Below are 7,496 nucleotides of genomic sequence, written 5' to 3'. Positions count from 1 at the left end.
GGTGTCTATTGTTTTTTTAGCAGGGTGGACGGTGTGCAGCTCAAATGATAAATATTTATTATTTACAGAATTAAAGAAATGTGGATTTAATTTTATTCCCATATTTCTCCCATATCTCCTACGTCTATAAGCAAAAATTATTTTTAAATGCTCCTTCACCTTAATGTTTGTTATTATTGTGTTATTGTATGGTTCTTGTTTTTATGCTTTGTCAATATTGTAAATACACATATTCTAGCCAATACATTTCCTTTCAATTGAAAATTGCTACTTCACTGAAATATATTGTTATTACACTCAAAAAAGTTTAAATTCATATTTTACATGATACGTGACCTGAGTGAAGACAGGCAACTCGTGCAGCAGACGAGGTGGCCGAGTGGTTAAGGCGATGGACTGCTAATCCATTGTGCTCTGCACGCGTGGGTTCGAATCCCATCCTCGTCGAGTGTAAATCATTTCTGTTTCCAGAACATCAAATCCCAAGTTCTTATCACTACTAAAGGGCGATTTATAGTCGTGCGTAGGTCCTAGGCCGTAGCCAGCTAGGAGGTCACAGAGGTCCAGACCTCGGTAATTTTTTCATATAAAAAAGTGCGACTTTGTGGGCGGATCTTGGGCGCTGTTGCTATTTTCCTGGCGGGAGAAATAACTCTTGCGCCAGGCGCAAATCAATAAGGGGTTGGTCTGAAGTAGGTTCATTATTCATAGGTGTGGTTTGGGCGTAACGTCAAATAAACCAATCAGAACGCTATCCAACATTCCCTTTAAACGCAAGTGCGCAAGTTCCATGGCGGGTTGCCTGTTATTATGACGGATTTACCAGGCGCACGCCAGGAGCGGTTTACAGCCGAAGAGACAGACGTTCTTGTAAGAGCAGTCAAAGACAGAGAAGTTGTTTTGTATGGAGATAGGAGAAACCCGCCCAAATCAACGTAGGTTAAACAGGCGTGAGAGGAAATAGCCACAATTGTCTCATCAGCTGGCATCCCCAGGACGTTGCGCCAAGCGCTACAATGATATCAGGAGACGGGGGAAACCCAAGCTTGCCAGCATAAATCGGGCATGCCGTGTAATGGGAGGTGGATCTGCCTCTACACAAGACCTGACGCCAGCAGAGGACATCGCTGCGTCCACCCTCACCGCTGAAAGTGTTGAAGGCGGTTTGTGGGCTTTGAAATCGGACCCAAGAAACGCAAGCAGTCCAACCCCAAAGTACACTTACAAATCCAGTTCATATACATTAAGGTTTCTTATGAAAACATTTTAATTATTATTTACATAAAATAAACGTTATACAGCCACACAACAAACCTATGAAAATATTTTAATCGTTATTTGCATGAGAATTTTTTAACGCAGCCACACAATAAATAAAAACTATCACCACAATGCTCACCACAATGATTTCCCTTATCTCATGTGTTAATATTTTTTATTGTAACAATTTATGATTTGCAAAAATAACTGTTGCATCTGTGTAGTTTAGATAAGCAAAGTGTGTGCGCGTTGTGCACGCTATACATTATGGTCAAGCATGCGCCCTTAAAATAGCAAAATAAACCACGCGCAACGCGCCACTGACTTTAGACTAGTTTTTTCTGGTCAGTGGCGCAATTGTTTTTTGAAACTGCAAAATAGCATCAGGGATGGTTTGCGCCGCAACACGCCTCCTTTTTTGCGCTGAACCGCCCAGGGAGCGCAAGTTCATTCCCTAGTTTGCCGACGTGCGTCTGTGGAGGGAAAAACCCGCTGTGCGCCGGTGCAAAATACAAATGATACATGCGTCACTGACAAAGTCAATTGCGCTGGGTGCAAGATAGGGCCCAAGGTTTGGACGAACTTTGTTTTTTAAGGCCAATTATTTTTGCTTGTTTTTCGTACTAATATCTGGCAACATGGAAACTGAAAGTTATCAAATAAGACGCATCATTCAGCGCGAGCAGATTATTGCTGATACTACATTCGGTAAGATAAAAGCAGTAATCATCATAATTGCGTCTGTAAGAGTATCAATAGTATCAACAACACTATCGAAAAACAGAAAATAACTCTGGTACAAAGATGTAGAAAAATTGGGTTTAAATAAAATATGCCAAATATGTTAAAGCCCGTAGCGTAAAACGGTAAAGCTAATCTCAACAAAACATAAGCATTAAGAATTCTGTTATTTCATTTAATTTAGAAGTTAACCTTTAACAAAGTCATGCTGAAAACAATAAGAGCACTAAACAAGTTCTTGTTTAAAATTTTGTAATGTTTTTGTTATATAATATTGTAATATTGCTTATTCAAATTATTACAAAAATAAAAAGTTTTTTGTTGCATGAAAAAGTAATAAATAATCCAGCAGTCCCAGTCCATCCCCCAAAACAGAGTGTGTACCCAAAGTTTAAAAAGGTTAAGACAGAATATTTTAGATCCCAGGTCAAAATAAAGTATGCTTCAATGTACTTAAACCCCTTAAATACTAGCAAGTACATTTGTAAGTTATGTAAAGTTATGCTACAAATATACTTATTAAAAGTTAAGTTCTACTTGAGCAGTACTTCAGTTTACCTGAAAAAGTAAGAATACCAGTACTGTACCAACTAGATTTTTATTGAAATAAATGATGTCTCAAAATAACACCTAAGTTCTTAACTTAATTTTAAGAAGTACCAAAAACAAATGTGATATATAAGCCACAAAATGAGTGCACGAAAATAGTACATTTACCAAGTGTACTTAAAAATTGTATTTTATTTAAGTGCACTTTTTTCACCTTGGATAGCATTTGTTAACTCTTAACCCCCTACCCTGGACCTCGGTAATTTTCATACCCTGGCTACGGCTATGGCCGTAGCTCTGCGTAGCCTGACGCGCACCTCACAAAATTCCTAACAGCGCGTCGGCTCTACGCGGACCGCAAGCTCTGTGACAAAATTTCACAACAACCAACCGGCGTATCGTTCATTAACTGATAAACAAAACAGAAGTATCATAGAAACCAAAGCGAAAAAAAAAATTACACTGGCAAACGCTCTAAGATGGCATCTGCCTAACGTTTTCAACTGTGTATAAACGCTGTGGTGTACACACGTATGCGTGTGTATGACTGCCAGTTCTGTTACATACTGTCTTGGTAACAGAGTTTGACGGTAACAGAATTAAACTAAATCACTAGTGATTAAAATACAGATTTTGGTCTAGGATTCTGGAAGAGAATCGAGTATTATTCTAAGTAATAATATATCGTAAAACTTATAGTTCTTAAGCGGCCGATCACACCAAACGCTTTTTAAATGCCTTTATTTAAAAGTGGTGTGTGTACATTTTAGCTGCATCTAGTAGTGAGATTTACATAGGGAGGTGGGGCAAAGCAATTTTTGTCAGGAGATTTTCAGTGATTTTAGTCCCGTCCAAATGCTCCATGTCAGTAATCATAATAATTATGTACAATGTCAGTAAAGATTACGGTGACTTTTACCTTCTGTAAAAAGGTCAGAAAAAATGACCGCAGGTAATACTAATTAAGTGTGAATAGACCAGCTGTAAATGTACATGTAAATTTGGTCATTTCCTATTATTTTGCGAGTTTCTTTCAAATATAAAAGCGCTTAAAGAAGCATTTACTTGCGTTCTAGATGGAAAAACAAGTCAGTGGCAAGTCAGTTCCTGAATACCATGACACAAACTTTTAAAAAAAGTCAAATTCACTACTCAAGGGGGTTGCACACCAGATGCGCAGTGCTGTGTCGAGTCACGTCCAGGACAACTCAGAGGTATCTTAAACCGGAAGAGCACATTAAATAGTGCAAGCTTAGTCAGATAGCGTCTACTTCAAAATGCAAAATATACGTTAGCAGCCAATGTTAATCGTTAATGATTTGGGACAAATAGAATGTTATTTAATGTTAAACTATGTAAGTGGCACGATGTGGCACGACAGAGATTTGAGCAACTTCCTGAGTCGTACCTGGGCACCGCGGACAGGCGCCACCTGTCTGCGCCGGTGTGTGTATACTCATAGAAAACAATGTGTTCGATTTTTTTTAGAAAAGGCACGGCACTCGTTTAGGATTACTGTAGAAACATGATGGCGACTTCCATGTAAGGGGACCCGCAGTGTATGAACTGAAGATAAAAACGGCTGATTATAAGCTAATAAAAACAATACAGTTCATTATGTAAGTCTTTACATACCACTGATAATATAGTTATGTAGATTATATTGAATTTCTGTAAAGAGATCCTCCTTAAAGTTACACAATGCACCTTTAAGTGTCTTCAGAAAAGAACAGTGCGCTTTGTTTTTTATATTTGTAGGCAACGACCGAGGCAGCTGTCCTGCCAATCAAATATTAAAGTCGCCACGAAAGTAAAATGAAAAACTGTAATTTGTTTTGGAATATTGTGTTTTTTTTTTTTTTACAAATGACTTATCTGTGAGCTTCATTATTTTTTAAAAATGTATGTGCGCTCATAATCTTTAATTAAAACCGCAAATCTCAAAACGATCTCTCTTTACTTCCGGTCATATGGTATGGCAGGTGGGCGGCTTCTGGGAGAAGATCGCTGCGATTAGCAATTAACAACACGACCCAACTTCAAATCATCCAATTGGATCTCGATGTACAAATTCAAATCCAGCCCTGCCTTATTTCATTTCAGAAGCCGGTTTCACGCGGATATACCATGTGGAAAATAAGGCAATCGCTACTTCTGTTACATGATGACTTTAAAGCATGAGTTTCAAGCAACTGTAAATTTCTGTCACCACAATGAAGGGCCCGCCTCTCCCCTCATTTGATTGGACAATGGAAAAACGCAATTGACGTTGTGTGGCTTGGGAGGCCGCCAAAACGCAAGGCGTTCGGTGCGGAAAACGGTGCGCATAATGCTCACTGTCTATAGTAAATAGGCATGGGCCGGTATAAGATTCTGGCGGTATGATAACCTTTAGCAAAAATACCACGGTTTCACGGTGTTGCGATATTGCCATTGCAACACTAAAATGTGTTATTTTCAAATGCCAGGTACAATAAAGCCTTTAAATTATAATATGCTTTCAAAACATATATAATATTTTCGTAATATATATTAAATGTAAACATCAAATCAATCACATGACTTCATGATTTAATGAATTTTGTATAAACACAGCTCATACCTTGGAGACGGTATCACAGAACATTTTAGTGGTTTTGAAACCTTGACTGTTTTAAACCTCGGTATACCTTGAAACCGGTAATCGGCCCATGCCTAATAGTAAACCATTCAAAAAAGGCGTCTGCCACTGCCATAAAAGCGTTCTGTGTGATCCGCCCCTAAGATATTATAAATCTGTAATGTATGTAAAAGATTATTTGTAAAGAATTGCGGTGTGGAAGTAAGTTTGATCCGTAATGTTTTACAGAAGATGTGTAAAGTAAGTACAGTAAGGTAGCGTGCACACCAAAGCGTTTAAGCGGACGTATTGTTTCGATGCGTTTTTTTCCCGGTGCTCAATGTATTTTCCACACTGAGTTGAGAAATGTTCAACTTTGGGTGAAACGCTCTGCTCATCAATGTCACTTCTCACTTGGCTGTCCAATCACAGTGGAGGGGCGGGACAAATATCACAACAACCAACCGGCGCATCGGTCAACGACTGATAAACAAAGCAAAAGTATCACAGCAACCAAAGTACTCAGCTGAATATAGCTGGCAAGCGCCTTGAGTTTCATTTAAACAATTTGGTGTCCACCCCTTTGATCTTTCAATGGACTCTGATGTCATTTACTGTAAAGAACAGAAATTATTTACATCCTAAAATCAATCGACGAGGATGGGATTCGAACCCACGCGTGCAGAGCACAATGGATTAGCAGTCCATCGCCTTAACCACTCGGCCACCTCGTCTGTCATGAAATCCTGTTTCACAACTTAGTACGGATTATCATACAAAAGTGCAATGTCATTCTTTAGTTAAAGCTTGAAAACTAATGCCATTATAAAGCTAGGAGAGATAGGAGATTATTTAAGGTAACTCTGGAAGAAAAAAGCCAATGCAGCTCAAATGATAAATATTTCTTTGTATATTTACTGTGGAATGTATGGAAAATCCTTAATCTGACTATTGCAGCATAGACAACAGACGAGGTGGCCGAGTGGTTAAGGCGATGGACTGCTAATCCATTGTGCTCTGCACGCGTGGGTTCGAATCCCATCCTCGTCGACTGATTTTAGGATGTAAATCATTTCTGTTTCTTCACTGTAAATGACATCAGAGTCCATGGAAAGATCAAAACCCTTCAATGTTATCGCTACAAAAACTGAACGAGCTGAGGTTTCGGTGTAATTATGTCATAAATGTTTGAGTCTCTGTACTATTGCTCTTATGTTAAACATTACGCTTAAAATTTACTTTTACGAATAATCTTTTATATAATCCTATTTTATGAACTTCTAGTTTCAATGTATTTACAAAATATCATGTAAACATGCATACCACTGCTGCCGGAAGCAAGTGATCGTATTTTATAAAGTTTGAAATAAAGACTTTAGTTTATGATAGATGAATGTGCTTTTAAAATCGTGAAAATCTGACTTTTTCCATGTTTAAGTGCTATAATTGGGTCCCTTAGTGCCTTTATCAACCTAGAAAATGTGAAAAAGATCAACCCAGTAAGTTTCTTTTAGTAATAGTTCATTCAGATTTAGCCTCTTTTGTGATGTAAATAGCGACTTCAACAAACCACCATCATGGCGATGACTGTTTGCATTTCATCGGCTCATTTGCCTTTTAGGGGACACACCCCAAAACGACACATTTTTGCTTTATAATAAATTATCTGTGGGGTATTTTGAGTAAATATTTCACATATGCACTCAGGGAACATCAAAGACTTATTCTACATCTTTAAAAAAAAAAGAAAGAGGGCACTGTTCAATGCGTTTATCATGCTGAATTTCTGACTCTGTCCAAAAACTATCATAGGCTATCTTTGGATCATGCAAGACCGGGAAAACGACCAGCTTTAAACCCCTCTCACTGTATGACCACCAATTATGAGCCACGCCCACAGAACTTGCCACGATTGTTTCTCGATGGTAATCTTTTGTCTAAGACTGCCAAAAAAAAAGCACTTTACCCCAGGCTTAATGCCTAGACCTGCGTTACCTAAACCCTATACGGGTATCCACCCCTTGGTATCTAAAGCCATTGGTTTTATGCTTAAAAAAGGTTTTATTATTTGGTACTCATTATTTGGCCGGGTTTATCAGAAACGAGCGGTTGCCTGCGGTCACCCATGGTTACGATTCATCTAAAAATATTTTTAATAATATTCGGGTTGCGGTCGGTTGGGTCATTTGAAATAAAGATGCCAATTAACGATGTTAAACAATTACTACTTTTTTTAAAAATGCGGGCCAGGTACAATATTTTTTTTTTTTTAAATTGTGGTCCGAGTTAGGGGCGGTTTAGTAGAAAACATCGGTTGTGTGAAGGTTGTTAATACATTGACCCGCGC

General features: G+C 38.4%; 3 non-coding genes across 3 annotated transcripts; 2 read left to right on the top strand and 1 right to left on the bottom strand.

The window, feature by feature from the left end:
- The first annotated feature begins 365 nt into the window (after nt 1-365).
- On the top strand, nt 366-447 carry trnas-gcu (transfer RNA serine (anticodon GCU)). The gene has a single exon. It is a non-coding gene; the product is annotated as a tRNA-Ser (tRNA).
- A 5,354-nt stretch (nt 448-5,801) lies between these two features.
- On the bottom strand, nt 5,802-5,883 carry trnas-gcu (transfer RNA serine (anticodon GCU)). Its single transcript has one exon. It is a non-coding gene; the product is annotated as a tRNA-Ser (tRNA).
- A 234-nt stretch (nt 5,884-6,117) lies between these two features.
- trnas-gcu (transfer RNA serine (anticodon GCU)) lies at nt 6,118-6,199 on the top strand. Its single transcript has one exon. It is a non-coding gene; the product is annotated as a tRNA-Ser (tRNA).
- Nucleotides 6,200-7,496: the final 1,297 nt, after the last annotated feature.

The sequence above is a fragment of the Paramisgurnus dabryanus genome, chromosome 12 (assembly GCF_030506205.2).
Source record: "Paramisgurnus dabryanus chromosome 12, PD_genome_1.1, whole genome shotgun sequence".
Classification (NCBI taxonomy): Eukaryota; Metazoa; Chordata; class Actinopteri; order Cypriniformes; family Cobitidae; genus Paramisgurnus; species Paramisgurnus dabryanus.
This window is presented reverse-complemented; position numbering and strand designations above follow the sequence as displayed.